Consider the following 15,135-nt stretch of genomic DNA (forward strand, 5'->3'; position numbering starts at 1 on the left):
CCCGCTGTTTGTCCACACTGCGATTTCTTCCCGCCTTCTGCCGACTTCCTTTCTGTGGGGAGCAATCCGGACTAGACTGTTACTCGAATTAGGACTTATTCTATGCATCTGCTCTCCCACAATATGGCGCTGGGAGAGAAGTAAACAGCTTCCGCACAGCTGCCTCCAGTTCAACCAATTAACTGTAGGACTTGCTCCTGATTGGAGGAGAGCGGCGTGCTCGGCGTGTGGGCAGCCGAGTTGGGATTGGTGGAGAGGACTATATAGGAGGAGAGAGACGGCATGCACCAGGAACATCTATGGGGAACATCTAAGGGAACCCGTGCAGCCCCCGAGAGAACCGGCCGGTGGTGTGCCGCTCCCCTGCGGAAGTGGGGAATGCGGCCAGGGGGAACTGCCCTTCCACGGAGGTGGAGGGGATAGTAGCCAACCCGGGAAGAACCAGCAGCAAACCCGGGGAGGGCCGAGCAGACGAAAGAACAGCGCAGGGTTCAGTGTCGTTCCTCCACGAAGAGGGGGAGCGACATAATGGTGCCGTGACTCGGATAGGAAACCTAGAACGGATAGCAAACTTAGGAGGGAAGAAACGGGAAGAATTGGGAAAATATCGGAGAGAGAGACTAGCAAACAGCCTAGGGAAAATACCGGAGAGAGAGACTAGCAAACAGCCTAGGGAAAAGCCGGACGAAAAGGGTGCCGGAAGAAGCTATTGAAAGCCTAGGCATAGACTCGGATACGGACTACGGGGGGAAGCTGGGAGGAATCTCTAAGGTCGAAAGCGAAAGTGAAAGCTAGAACAAACAGACTCGGACGCGGACTGTGGGGAGAGGCCAGGAGAAATGAGGGAGGAATATCGTTGGAGGAAAGCTTGGGGAAACATACCGGGTAGAGAAAAATGTTAGGGAAATTGAAGCCGCGGGGGGCAGGCCAAGGCGGAAACGAAAGCCACTTTGGGATTCTCAAGTTAGCCCGGGAATAGGGGGCGAAAAGTTGAAACCAGAAGCTGAGACGTAAGCCAGATTGGGATCCGTCTGATTAGCCCGGGGAGCAAAGGACGGGAAGCCAAATCGTGGGGCGGAGACGTACGCTGGGTTGAATTCGCCAGGCTAGCCCGGGGAACTTGGATTGAATGCTAGTGGTGGAGACGCAAGCTACGCTGTGTTACTCGCGGAAGCCGCCGCGTGCAGAGAGAGCACGGGGCGTGAGTAGATAGGGAACGGGGCTGGCGTAGGCCGTGGTTCAGACGCGAAAGGGTTAAGCGTGGAGACCGCGGAGCGCGCGAAGCCGAGCCGCGCAAAGCCGGGAAGCTGCGCAGATGAGAGAGGCGCGCGGGCTGAAGCGGCGCAGAGCCGGGAACCCGCCGGCGGGGCGAGGTGCCGGAAAGCCGCAGGGATAAGAGAAACAGAAGTTTGGAAGTGAAGTAAAAGAGAAATGGGAATGCTGGAAGATAGAAGTAAAATGGGAGAAATAGGAATGCCCGGAGATAGAGAAATAGAGAAATAAAAAGGCCTCCCTACAACACTGTAATGTGAGAGCTTGGATTCGGTCTGCCTAATCAAGTGAGGCGATGAGCACCTGCGGGCAGCTAGCAGCTTATGCGCCGCAGGTCACCGAAGACAGGCACGAATTAACATCAGTAAGGCTTCCCCACAATACAACAATATTAAGCTTGGATTCGGTCTGCCTGATTTAAGGCGGTAGGCGCCAGCAAAGCTCGACCAGAGTATGAGCTACAGGTCACCGAAGATAGGCACGAACCAACACTAATAAGTCTCCCCCACAATAAGGCAATGAGAAGGCTTGGATTCGGTTTGCCTGATAGGTCTTGTAAGTCCCCTGCAGGCAGAGCAGAGCATGCGCTGCGGGGCACCGAACACAGGCACGCATCAGCGCCTAAAAACCTCCTCACAACATGGCGAAGAGAGGACCCGGATTCGGTTTGCCTGATAGGACTTTAAGAGCCTGTGGCAACTCTAGCAAGTAGAACAGAGTGTGTGCCGTGGGACACCGAAGACAGGCGCGTATCAACGCTAAAAAATAAAAAGAAAGGGGGATCTGTGGGGAGCAATCCGGACTAGACTGTTACTCGAATTAGGACTTATTCTATGCATCTGCTCTCCCACAATATGGCGCTGGGAGAGAAGTAAACAGCTTCCGCACAGCTGCCTCCAGTTCAACCAATTAACTGTAGGACTTGCTCCTGATTGGAGGAGAGCGGCGTGCTCGGCGTGTGGGCAGCCGAGTTGGGATTGGTGGAGAGGACTATATAGGAGGAGAGAGACGGCATGCACCAGGAACATCTATGGGGAACATCTAAGGGAACCCGTGCAGCCCCCGAGAGAACCGGCCGGTGGTGTGCCGCTCCCCTGCGGAAGTGGGGAATGCGGCCAGGGGGAACTGCCCTTCCACGGAGGTGGAGGGGATAGTAGCCAACCTGGGAAGAACCAGCAGCAAACCCGGGGAGGGCCGAGCAGACGAAAGAACAGCGCAGGGTTCAGTGTCGTTCCTCCACGAAGAGGGGGAGCGACACCTTTCCATCTTGGCGGGCATCAGCTGATACTCCAGCCCCGCGAGGAGAGACTTCGAGATGACAGTGCCCTTCTGTCCCCCAGTCCCAAGAGGAAACTTGGAAGGAGACACTTGGCAGTGCAGGCACCGTCTCCGCGCCTCCGTCCCTGCCTCTGCTCTGTCTGCTGGCCGTGCTCGCTGTCCCCCGGCCCCGCGGGACGGCACTGGTGGGACCGCCAGTTCTGAGCTCCAGGGGCTTCTCTGCACAGCCCCGATGCGCCAGTGTCCTGGGTGGCCGGGTTGCGCTGCAGGTTGCTGCAGGGGGAATCGGGCTTCACAAAGCTAGGGGGCGCTGCACCCAGGACCCAGGACTCCACAGATACTGGGGAAAGAAACAGTCTTCTTCTACGAGAAGACTGGTACCAGACAAGAGGGCTGCTCGGAGCCCCGTGAGCTTGTGGCAAATGCGTCTGTCTCCTTGCCCATCTGCCGGTTCAGCGTGAGCCCTGGCCGGTTGTCGGAGGCGCCCGCAAGTGGGTGCGGCGGCACAGGAGGCCTTTTCTCTCTGTCCGCGGGTGTTGAGGCAGGCAGCACCCTCCCACCTGGTTCAGAGACTTGGGGGGCCCCAGGTGGTTTCGGTGCCTGTCAGTTGCTGGCAGGAAAGGTGGGGATGGGGAGCGTGCACCTTGCTTTCCGGGGCTGGAGTTCCGGAACAACTCCCAGGACCTTCTCCTGTTCCAGTATTTCAGGACTGCACAGCCCCCGGCACGGGGTGGGAGAGGCTGGACCCAGCTAATGAGATGATGGAACAAGGGCGATACTTTAGTAGTTGCTGGTCAGGCTGGCTTCTCCATTTTCCATCATTCCCCTGACGGAAACACCCAAATTTTTTTTTAAAGATTTATTTATTTGGAAGGCAGAGTTATACACACACACACAGTGGGGGGAAGGGGGGGTCTTCCATCCGCTGGTTCACTCCCCAAATGGCCGCAGTGGCCAGAGCTGTGCTGATCTGAAGCCAGGAGCCAGGAGCTTGCTGCAGGTCTCCCACGCAGGTGCAGGGGCCCATGGACTTGGGCCATCTTCTGCTGCTTTCCCAGGCCACAGCAGAGAGCTGGATTGGAAGTGGAGCAGTCAGGACTCGAACTGGTGCCCATATGGGATGCGGGCACTGCAGGAGGCGGCTTTACCCAGTATGTCACAGCGCCGGCCCCCAGGAACACCCATTTTAAAAATTCCCATTTTCTTCAAAAAATTTTCCCATTTTCCTTTAGCCTCTCAGACACACAGGCTAATGTCTGCTGACGAGGAGCAGAGCCGGGACTTGGACCCAGGCACTCTGATAGGGAGTGCGGGTGTCTCCAGGGCCAAATGCCACCCACATCCCATCATCTCAGCACATTCACTGAGCAGCTGCTGTGCGCGGTCGGTGCCAGAGCAGCAGGACGGTCACTGTAAAGGAGGCCACCGGGCAGAGCCCACCCTGCCCGAGGCGGGGAATTTCTGTTCCCGCTCTGACAAGGCGCCTTCCCCGTGTGACTGCCAAAGGTGACCAAGCGGAGACCGGGGCATCTGACGAGAGCATGGATCCTTAAACCTGGCTGTTTTTATTTCCCGGAAACCCAAATCGCCTGGATTCCCATTCTCCCTGGGGTTGGGGGCTCAGGGAAGCCTGGGGGAAGGAGCCACATCCAGGCCGTGAGGGCTGCCTGGAGGAGGCAAGGGGTGAGACAAAGGTCCTTGCATGAGGCTGTGGGGGGCTTTTTGAGAGAAAAGCAAAGACGGGAGCAGGACCTGGCAGCGTGGCAGAGAAGGGACCGTGACCACAGGGACAGGCAGCATGTCCCCCCGAGGAGGGAGGCTCGGCAGTGTGTGTGTCTGTTAGCTTTTTGTCACTCTAACGTGCCCGAGAGGAGTTGCTTAGACAGCTTGGAGAGCCGGGGCTTCCCAGTGTGGGATGAGGAGGCAGACAGGGTGGATGGTGGCTCTGCAGGGGAGGGATGTCGTGGAGAGCAGGGAGCCAGGGTGCAGGTGCGTCACGGTGCACCACGGCCGTGCACTCCAGCGCAGGCCCCTCCTCCAGGAGCCGTGATGGGGGCAAGCCAACACCCTCTTTAGTTCCATTTGCTTGGGGCCAAGACGTGCTCAACTCGGACCTGTTTTTTGGAGAATGCAAGTGCCCTTTACAAAACTGATGACGCAGAACCAACCGCGGGAGCGTGGAGAGACTGCGAGCCTCCTGTGCCGCTGGTGGGAACAGAGAACAGTGCGGCTGCTGCAGCGAACGGACCCGCAGCTCCCCAGAGGGAGGGACGCAGAGGTGCCGCTCAAGCCGCCTGCCGGGAGCACCGCCGGCCCGGCCACGCCAACCCCCACGCGCGCGTTCACCACAGCCGAGGACTGAGGACGGAGGTTTGCCAACAGCAGGTGAAACGTGGCGAGTCTACACAGTGGGATGAGGATCCGGACACAGAAAGGTAGTGTGGATGCAGCCCCGAAGGCCACGTGCTGTACACATCCGTTCGTCTGGAGTGCCCCGGCAGGCAAATCCAGAGACCTAAGCAGGTAGGGGTGCCAGCGGGAAGTGGGGAGTGCCTGCTAATGGGTGGGGAGGTCCTTTTTGGAGTCATGAGAACGCCCTGGAATTAGTGGGACGACTACACGAGTCTGTGAAGATGCTAAACCCCGCTGCGTCGCACCCCTGGAGAGGGTGAGTGTGTGGCGTGCGAGTCATCTGGGCTGACGACAGCTGGACAAGGTCCCAAAGGACCGGCAGGTAGAAGAGGTGAGGGTGTCCGCCAGGGCAGGAACCCAGACAGAGAGGCGGAGGCGGAGGGCCCAGGGCCTGGCCTAACCGCTGCAGCGCATGCCTGGCCGATCCACAGGGCAGCTGTGGCCGAGGTGGGGCCAGTTTCCCTGCAGGGGCCGTGTCCGTGAGTGCCTAGGTGTCTCGTCTCAAGTGCAACCACTGCCACGTTCCTTTTCTGCTATTGAAGATTAATCAATTTAAAAGGGATTTCCCATCTGCTGGTTCACCCCCCAAAAGGCCTCAATAGCCAGGGCTGAGCCAGCCCAAAGCCGGGAGCTTCATTTGGGTCCCCCATGTGTGTGGCAGGGCCCCAAGGACGTGGGCCATCTTCCACTACTTTTCCCAGGCCATGAGCAGGGAGCGGGATCAGAAGTGGAGCAGCCGGGACTAGAACCTGCGCCCACATGGGACACTGGCGACTAGGCACACAGCTTTACCTGCTATGCCACAGCGCCGCCCTCCCTGCCCCCCACTGTCACCTTTGTACCCACCGAGGACCTCAGCCTTAGCAGGTGGCTGGATCTCCCTGTGAGCAGACGTGGGTGGGTAGTTTCTTGCCTTCACACAAGAATTCAGGCCTGAGACAGAGTGGCGGTGAGCGAGGCAGCAGGGGTTAACGGGGTGGGGCATCCGCCAGGCCAGGGCAGCTGTTCCCAGGGACTCGGAGCACCCGGCCATTCAGAAGGGCGCCAAGGTTGCCAAGTGTAACGGAGGGAAGACGCCCGACAGCCAGGCAGGCGATGGGCAAACAGACGGGGCTTACCCAGGGGTGGGGGCTGTTCCGCCCATTTCTCTTATTCCCCACTCTCTTCTGGGTGTGAACATGTAAAATCCCCCCGAGGGTTAATTACCCGCTGGTACCAGACTGGGTAGCCCGCTTGGCCCTGGGCAGAGAGGCTTCACGTAGGACGCCCTCCTGGGGCGGGGGCTCGGACCACCTATAGGTTATCAGGGTACGGGCAGGACTTTGTGGTGTAAAATACTAGGCTGGTTTTGAGGCTACTGGAAGCGGCTCCATGCCTTGCACAGGTGCTTGGAGCCCCCTCGCACCCCCAGGCTCATTTCCACCTGGCAACCCGGCTCCAGGTGTTCTTTATTTGGACGGGAGGAGTTGAACACAGCAGCGGTTTCCCACGGCTACCGGCTACCGTCCAGCGTCCTCTGCCACGATCTTTCCAGCCCCAGGAGGCTCCCAGGACACCTTAGCACTCCCCAACCCCAGTCCTGGGGCAGCGAACGCTAAGTCATTTCACCTGCGCGGGCTCGGCCCCGGCGCCTCTGCACCCAGATCTCAGCCCCGCACCGCCTCACGCAGCTCGGGAAACCGAGGCAGAGCCAAGAAAACAGAACCGAGTCCATGGATTGCTTGTGAAATCGTCCAAACACAAAAGGAGCAAGGCTCAGCACAACCGCATCGGTATCCACCTGGAGCATTTTGCCTTCTTTTGTTCACCCCTTAGCCAGTTAAGCCCCAAAGCAAACCAACGGTTTCCTTTCTTTCTCCTGACTCGGGGAGATCTTTATCAGGCACAGGTGTAGACGCATTTTACTGAGGGCCCCAGGCAGATCCAGGGAAGTGGGCCCCAGCGCTGGACGACCTTCCAGCCTCTGACGAGCCAACAAGACGTGGCCACTGACGGACGGGGTCCGCCAGCCGCTGGGCGGCTGGGCGCGGGGCTGCGCTCGGATGGCTCCTGCGGCTCACGCTGAAAGGTGCACGGAGCCCGGGCCTGGGCAATTGAAGTCGAGGGTTTCTCAACGTGCGGTTTCACCGCCGAGCGCTTTGGCATCCCCGGGCAGGTGGTCGCACGTTCTCCCGTCCCCGTGACCGGCAGGGCTCCGTGGACACCTGGCCGGCGCCCAGAGCGCTGGGGCCCACATGGTTTTCCGTCGTTGCGCCCCCTTCAGTGACCCGTCACCCCATTCTGCTCCCACCCCGTTCCTCTCCTAGTTTTTCTTTTCTTTTTTTATTTCTTGTTTGCCATATTCCTGAATTGTGGTCAAGTCCATTCCTGCAGTTATAACAAAATATGCTTTGGGCAGAGCGCGCACGCGCTGTGATGGAGCCATTGCGACGCGGGCAGTCCATGCCGGAGTGCTTGGTTTTGAGCCCCTTGCTGTTTCCAATCCAGCTCCCTGCTGGTGCACCTGGAAGGCAGCAGGTGACGCTTACGTGCTGGGGCCCCTGATTCTCTCTTTAAAGATGCCCACAGGGGACACCTGGGACCACAGGCGTCCCAGGAGGGGCGTCAGTGCGCCGGCGGCGGCGGCGGCAGCGAGCCCTGGGCCTGTGCTTGGCAGCGTGGGGCTCTGTGTCTTCCTCTCTTTCCCTTTCGTTCTTGTGTTTTCTTCACGTGCCAAAACCTAAGTTCCAAAATGCAAATGGCACTTACATTCAGCTGTGTTCACTCTAAAGAGAGCGACTCCGCGGCCGATGCAAGCGGCTGGGACGCAGGGTCTGCGCGTGCATGTCCGAGGATCACCCTGAGGGATTCAGAAACTGCTCCAGCCGCGGCTGCACCGCAGGAAACCGGTGCTGGGGGAGGAAGGGGTACACCAAAGACTTGCAGAGGAGAAGGGAGCCGTTACTAAGGAGACGCGGCACCTGCTTTCTGTTGCCTGCCACTCCCAGCAGGCTGAAGAAACTCAGCAAAAGTGCATCTCTGGGACCTCCCATCCGTCTGATTACATCACAGAAAGCGCAACATTTCGGCAACGCGATTTAGAGTGTGTTAGTAGCTCAAAGTTCATTTCCTAAGAGAAAGCAAAACCCGAAACTCTATCTTTAAAAGAAAATATTTTATTTATTTGAGAGACAGAGTTACAGACAGTGAGAGGGAGAGACAGATAGAGGTCTTCCCTCCTCTGGTTCATTCCCCAAATGGCTGCATTGGCTGGAGCTGCACTGATCCGAAGTCAGGAGTCAGGAGCTTCTTCCGGGTCTCCCACATGAATGCAGGGGCCCAAGGACCTGGGCCATCTTCTACTGCTTTCCCAGGCCACAGCAGAGAGTTAGATCAGAGGTGGAGTAGCCGGGACTTAAGCCAGTGCCCTTATGGGATGCCAGCACTGCAGGCGGAAGATGAACCTACTGAGCCACAGCGCCAGCCTCCATACTTCCTGTAACGTTCTATGAAGCCAAAGAGTTAGACAAATGGCCAGCACACACACACACACACACACACACACACACACACACGGGGTAGGCAAGTGCACAGCATTGCACTATTTGGCTTGGCGCTTTCTTGTTACTTTGATGGATACATCATGCTTTTATAGAATTTATGGATGGATGGTTTTGTTCTGCGGATGTAAGCCAGACTTCCACTCCGTCTACTCACTAAATGTGACACTAAAATGGAGCAAAGACGGCAAATAAATCAGCTAAGTCAGCAGGAGGATGGCCTTTTCATAAGGACCAGTCGGGAAGTTAGTGTCACGCCTCAGCACGCGAGACTAGGAATACAGCCAAACGGATCGTCAGAATGCAGTTCTGATGATCTGAGAGGGCACGGCTCTCTGCAGCTTTCTGCTGTTTAGAAACATCCTACTTATTTGTAAGCTGAGTAAAATTCTGTTATTTTCAGGAAGTAAATGTAGGTAGAAAAAGGTAACACTAAAGATAGTATCTCAATATTCAATTCTAAAGAATTTATTTTCCCATTTGTAGAGTGACATTATTGTAAAATCCATAGTTCTTGCAATATCTGCACCGTTTCAAAGAACTCCTAAGAATTTTTGCTAAAGCAGATTTATAGAAAATGGAACTAAAACAATGTACTTTTGTTTAACAACAAAAGATTAATGGGACTGGCGCTGTGGCATAGTGGGCTAAGTCTCCACCTGCAGCGTGGGCATCCTATATGGGTGCTGGTTCAAGTTCCAGCTGCCCCTCTTCTGTTCCAGCTTTCTGCTGTGGCCTGGGAAGGCAGTGGAAGATGGCCCAAATAAAATCTTTTTTAAAAAGAGATTTATTTGTTTATTTGAGAGACAGGGTTCCAGAGAGAGGGAGAGACAGAGAGAGAGGTCTTCCATCCTCTAGTTTACTCCCTAAATGGCTGCAATGGCTGGAGCTGGGTCCATCCAGAGCCAGGAGCCAGGAGCTCCTGGGTATCCTACACAGGTGCAGGGCCCAAAGTACTTTGTGCATTTTCCACTGCTTTCCCAGGCCATAGCAGAGAGCTGGATCAGAAGAGGAGCAGCTGGGACTAGAACCAGCGCCCATATGGGATGCCGGCGCCACAGACAGAGGCTTAGCTCACTATGCCCCAGCACCAGCCCCAGCAGTGCACACGGTGCCAGTAACGTCCATGTAATGTTCTCTGTATAAGCCAACGTGATGTTACCATAATATACGCGATCTGATTCTTACCCTAAAGGCTTCTGACCATGTGTGATACCCAGGACAGGTCCAGTGCCTTGGCTGTCCGACTGTAGAAACAGGTAGGATCCTGAATGAAGGCAGGCGGAGCTTAGTGCACAGGATGGGCTCTAACGGCTCAGCCGGCGGCAGCGTCCACCTGGCAAGGCCGTCCCTCCTCTCCAGGGGATCCTTCCCTGTGAGCCTGAATGTACCCCGGTTTCTTCTCTCCTGTTTCCTTGTCAACCTCCACACATACAGTGTCAGAATTAGGGACGACAAGCATTGGCTCTAGCTCCAGCTTTTCCATCACAGACCAAAAGCCCCGTGCACCTCTTTTTCGCTCTAGTGCCCACCTGGCTGTAGCTTGCAGAGTATCCTCAGGAGTGCTTGGTTCACACTTCTCCATGCTGGACAGAGCCTGGTGCCTTGGAGTGACAGCGTTCCGTGGCTCAGGTGGCCCGCGCGCAAGTGTTCTCTCCCCGAGGCCGGGCGCACTACCACAGGCAACCGTCCCACACTCTTGGGCAGCGGGCCAAACTCGGCGAGCTCTCCGGCCTCCCTGTGACGCAACAGCCCATCTTTTTCTGCAATGCCGTGGTCCGTGTCACTCCCCACTTCATTCGCAAGGCCCGCGGCAGCTGCGGCTCTTCGGCCTTTTCCCAAGGGAGATGGTGTCCCAAATCCAAGCCGCTCTTCACTTTCCCCCCCTGCTGCTAATTCTGTCTAAACCACTGAAGGGGCCACGTGCAGCCAGCAGGGTGCTTGTTGGATCAACTTCCACTGTGTCTCCACGGAGCTCTCGTGACTTCTCTCCTGGAGCGTTGACTGTCAGATCTAGGAGTCTTGCTAAGCCTTGCCCAGCGCCCTCTCCACCTACATTCCGGAACTGTTGAGTGCCTGGCATGCTGCCGGTCTGAGCTACTTAGTCTGGAAGGACAATTCCTGGTACTTTTTCTGCCTAACGGGTGGCGTCTTGGCAGAGTCTGGCAAGCCCAGATTCAGCGTCTTCACCTACACGTCCAGCCTGAGTCAGACTTGTGCAGTCACAGGTAGCAAAGGAACATCCGGGCATTTAGCTAGAGTTTGTGCCAGCAAGACTCTCCCTGACCTACTTGGTCAAAGCAGCACAATGTCACTTTTTCAAACTCCTTTCTTTTTTTTTTTTTAAAGATTTATTTTATTTATTTGAAAGGCAGAGTTACACAGAGAGAAGGAGAGAGAGAGAGTGGTCTTCTATCCACTGGTTTACTCCCCAATTGGCTGCAATGACTGGAGCTGCACTGATCCGAAGCCAGGAGCTTCTTCTGGGTCTCCCATGTGGGTGCAAGGGCTCAAGGACTTGGGCCATCTTCTACTGCTTTCCCAGGCCATAGCAGAGAGCTGGATGGGAAGTGGAGCAGCCAGGTCTCAAACCGGCGCCCACATGGGATGCCGGCGCTTCAGGCCAGGGTGTTAACCCGCTGTGCCACAGCACCAGCCCCTTTCAAGCTCCTTTCTCCTGAGCTGTTTGCTGACGCACCTGCTGCGGCATGGATGTTCCGGAAGCGTGACCGCGGGGGCTGATCCCAGCCACCTGCAGCAGTTTCATACATGGGTCTTCAGCCTCCCGGCTCCTGATCTCTCTCTGTGGGTTAAGGAGGTCCACTTCTCAGCCTTTGCTGCCTCAGGTTAGCTGGGATTTTATTATCTGCCCTCACAGAATGCGTTTACACAGCAACAGAAAGCACTTAGCAAACGACCGACTGACCGACAGCTTCCTTCCCCCCGGGGGTTGCTAACCTTCTTGGAGGAGGAGGTTTCTGTCCTAATGCCAGTTTCATAGCCACGGCTGCTTATGCAGTTTTTTATTTTTAATATTTATTTTTTTTGAAAGGCAGAAATATATATATAGAGAGGAGAGCGAGAGAGAGCGAGCTCCATCTTCCAACTGCTGGTTCACTCTCCAAATGGCCACAATGGCCAGAGCTGGGCCAGGCTGAAGCCAGGAGGTTCTTCTGGGTCTCCCACGTGGGTGCAGGGCCCAGGCACTTGGGCCATCTTCCACTGCTATCCCAGACACATCAGTAGGGACCTGGATTGGAAGTGGAGCAGCCGGGACTGGAGCCAGCTCTGATATGGGATGCTGGTGTCGCAAGCCGTGGCTCAACCCAAGGCACCACAACGCCAGCGTCTGACTTTGCATTCTGAAGCATTTCAAACCTACAGAGAGGTTGACAGTACAGTAGCATCAAGGCCTTTGCCCAGACCAGAGGGCTCTGCCTCTGTGCCCTTGACATCCGGGGCTGGATGGGTGCTTGTCGCAGGAGCTTTCCTGTGGGTGACGAGAGGGTCAGCGGGGTCCCCACTGTGGGTTCTGCTGGCCACCACTCTGCTGGCAGTGCACCCTTGGCTGTGACAACAAAACCGTCTCTGGATATTGCCAGTTGTCTCCCAAGAGGAAAAATATCATCCCCCATTGAAAACCATTGACCCAGACTCACGAACTCACATTTTGTTCTACGTGTACATGCACACTCTTTATGTAAGTGTATATTACAAGCGTGACATGCACAAATCCATATCGATGTCCACACACCAAACATTTACATCAGGACATCAGGGCGGGGGGGGGGGCAGTGCTGCTATGCAGAAGGCTAAGCCTCTGCCTGCCTGGCTGGCATCCTATGTGGGTGCTGGTTCATGTCCCTTGGGAGGCAGACACGCCAGTACCCTCTGCCCCTCCCCCAGCTGGCCTTGCAGTCTCTGAGCCACACCGTGCCTCTGTCCCCAGGGGCCACCCGCTCCTTCCCCACAGGCGGGGTCACAGCCACAGCCACAGCCGCCTTGCCCACCATTCACTGTTCGGACCTTGCTGGTTCCAGCCGCCTGCCTGCCCCCAACCCTGCCCCTGGATCTGTTACTCTGGGGACCGCCCCAGCCCCACCCCACAGTGTCAAGGTGCTGTTGGCTCGCCTGGCTAGAATCTAAGCAGCGGTCACTGGGGGGCGAGACCCACAGGGCAAACCCAGGCACCGGTGTTCCTCGGACTGCATCTCCCTGGGCCTCCTGGTCTGGCCGCTGGGACACCCAGTTGTCATCCTGGCTGAAGTCATGTTTGCCACAGATGCATCAGCAGGGGAGCCGCAAACAACTGGCGGCCCCTCCATCCGGTCCTGCCTTGGCCTTGGGAGCTGAACCATCAGCACTCCTGCACGTCTTCTCTCTCTCTGGCCTTCACCCCTGCCTCTGAGTGGCCAGGGGTGGCACACGCAGCCTTGGGCTCCTGTTCTGTGACTGAGCTGCCTCCAGCGCTCACAGTGGCAGCCAAGCTCTGTGTGTGTGTGTGAAGCCACCACCAAACGGGCCTGCGTGGAAGCCACTGTCCAGCAAGGGCAGAGGAGCCTGCAGGTGCAGCTGCTGCAGGCCCCAAGGGGCTGTGAGGAGGGCGGGTGTGGGAGGGCAGAGCGCCCCTCTGCCCAGCGCTGCCTTGCCTTGTGCATCACTCAAGTTCCCCTCCCGTTTCGGTCTCTGACTGCTCCCTCGCTGGGCGACAAGGTCTGTCCACCACGGTGCCTGGGCAGAGCCGCTGCACACGACAGAAATCCCACGTGCTTGTCTTCACATGGAAAACAATCCAGACATGAGAGCAGCAGGAAGCCTGGTGGCCAAGCGTAACAACAGAGGCGCTGTGGTACAGCGGGTAAAGCCACCGCCTGCACTGCCCGCATCCCATATGGTCGCCTGTTCGAGTCCCGGCTGCTCCACTTCCGATCCAGCTCTCTGCTATGGCCTGGGAAAGCAGTGGAGGATGGCCCAAGTGCTTGGACCCCTGCACCCATGTGGGAGACAAGGAAGATGCCCCTGGCCCAGCCATGGCTGTTGTGGCTGTGTGGGGAGTGGACCAGTGGATGGAAGACCTCTTTCTGCTTTTCCGTCTCTCTAACTCTGCCTTTCAAATAAAGAGAGCGCCCGGCAGAGCAGGCGGGCACCTGCGGAAAGACTGGAGTTGTCACGGAAATGGCTATGGGCCCTCTGTGCGCCCCCCCCATGTGTCTCTGGGACGTTGCTGGGTGTGGGGCTCCCCGGGTATTCCCCCCAGAGCGTCATCCTGAATCAAATCAGCAGCCCTTGAACTTGCACTCGTCGCACACCCAGCTCTGCGGGAAAGAAGGGACACACGGGCCTGGGGGGAACAGCACCGTGGGACGGCACTGCGGTGCCTCCCTGGGCCCGCAGGTTGGGATGGGGGTGGGGGGAGGAGAGCCAATCCCAGCTCAGGAAATGAGCACAGGGACAGACTTGTCCTCACAGGTGCAAGTGGCTCATGCATTTAAATCGACTCACTGAACAACCGCATCTCAAAAGAAACACACGAAAGCCCCTTTTCTTTAAAATAAATCGCAAAGCGCAAATCCAGTATCATCTGGGGGTCTCCCATCCCCACACTGTGGACCCCTCTGAGCTCTGCCGAGGCTGCCAATGGGGGCGGGCTTGTTCTTCACGGAGACTGAGCCCCACGGAACTCCTCTGTTTAAAACCACGCCCGTTCTCATGGTAACGGCCGGTCCAGCAGCACCAAAATATCTGAAAGGCACCGGGGCGGCTTGAGGATGTTACTACGACAACTGGAATTGAGAGCACGCTGCTCGAGAGGCGAGAGGCGTGTGGGAGGCCTTCCCTCCACTGCTCCAACACAGCCTGGGCGGGTGGGCAGCATGAGTCAGGGATTCTCAAGAACAGGGCGCCCGGGATCACGGTGCTGGCTCAGAGGTGGCGGTGCCCAGAGGGTGTTCCCACAGAATCCTGGGAAATCATCGCCGTGAGATGCTACTCTCTCATTGGAAATGGTGCAGTGATGTCTCTGTGCTGGGCGTAGGCGGGGCGCGGGAGTTTTAAAGGAGATGAGCTCCAGGAGCCGGCTCTGTGGCATAGCGGGTAAAGCTGCTGCCTGCAGTGCCGGCATCCCATATGGGCGCTGGTTCGAGACCCGGCTGCTCCACTTCTGATCCAGCTCTCCGCTGTGGCCTGGGAAAGCAGTGGAAGATGACTCAAGTCCTTGGGCCCCTGCACCCGTGTGGGAAACTGGAGGAGGTTCCTGGCTCCTGGCTCCGGATCGGTGCAGCTCCGGCCGTTGCGGCCAACTGGGGAGTGAACCAGCGGATGGAAGACCTCTCTCTCTCTCTCTCTCTCTCTCTGCCTATCTGCCTCTCCTTCTCTCTCTAACTCTTTCAAATAAATAAATCTTTTTTTTTTTTTTAAAGATGAACTCCAAATTTGTAGCTTTCATGAAACCTGTAGATACAAGATGACTGGAAAAAACCAGCTTGCTTTAAAGAATGTCCACTAGTCAATCAATAGTCCATTCTCCATCGTTCATATGCTGGTTCACTCCCCAAATGCCCACAACAGCCAGGGCTGGGCCAGGCTGAGACCCAGAGCCAGAAATTCCATCCGGGTCTCCCATGTGGGCGGCAGG

The 15,135-nt window shown here is 56.9% G+C and overlaps 1 pseudogene; it reads right to left on the bottom strand.

Annotated features, from left to right (window-relative positions):
* Window positions 1-9,816: 9,816 nt before the first annotated feature.
* On the bottom strand, window positions 9,817-10,820 carry LOC100351657 (ATP-dependent Clp protease ATP-binding subunit clpX-like, mitochondrial pseudogene; annotated as a pseudogene).
* Window positions 10,821-15,135: the final 4,315 nt, after the last annotated feature.

The sequence above is a fragment of the Oryctolagus cuniculus genome, chromosome 3 (genome assembly GCF_964237555.1).
Source record: "Oryctolagus cuniculus chromosome 3, mOryCun1.1, whole genome shotgun sequence".
NCBI classification, from domain to species: domain Eukaryota; kingdom Metazoa; phylum Chordata; class Mammalia; order Lagomorpha; family Leporidae; genus Oryctolagus; species Oryctolagus cuniculus.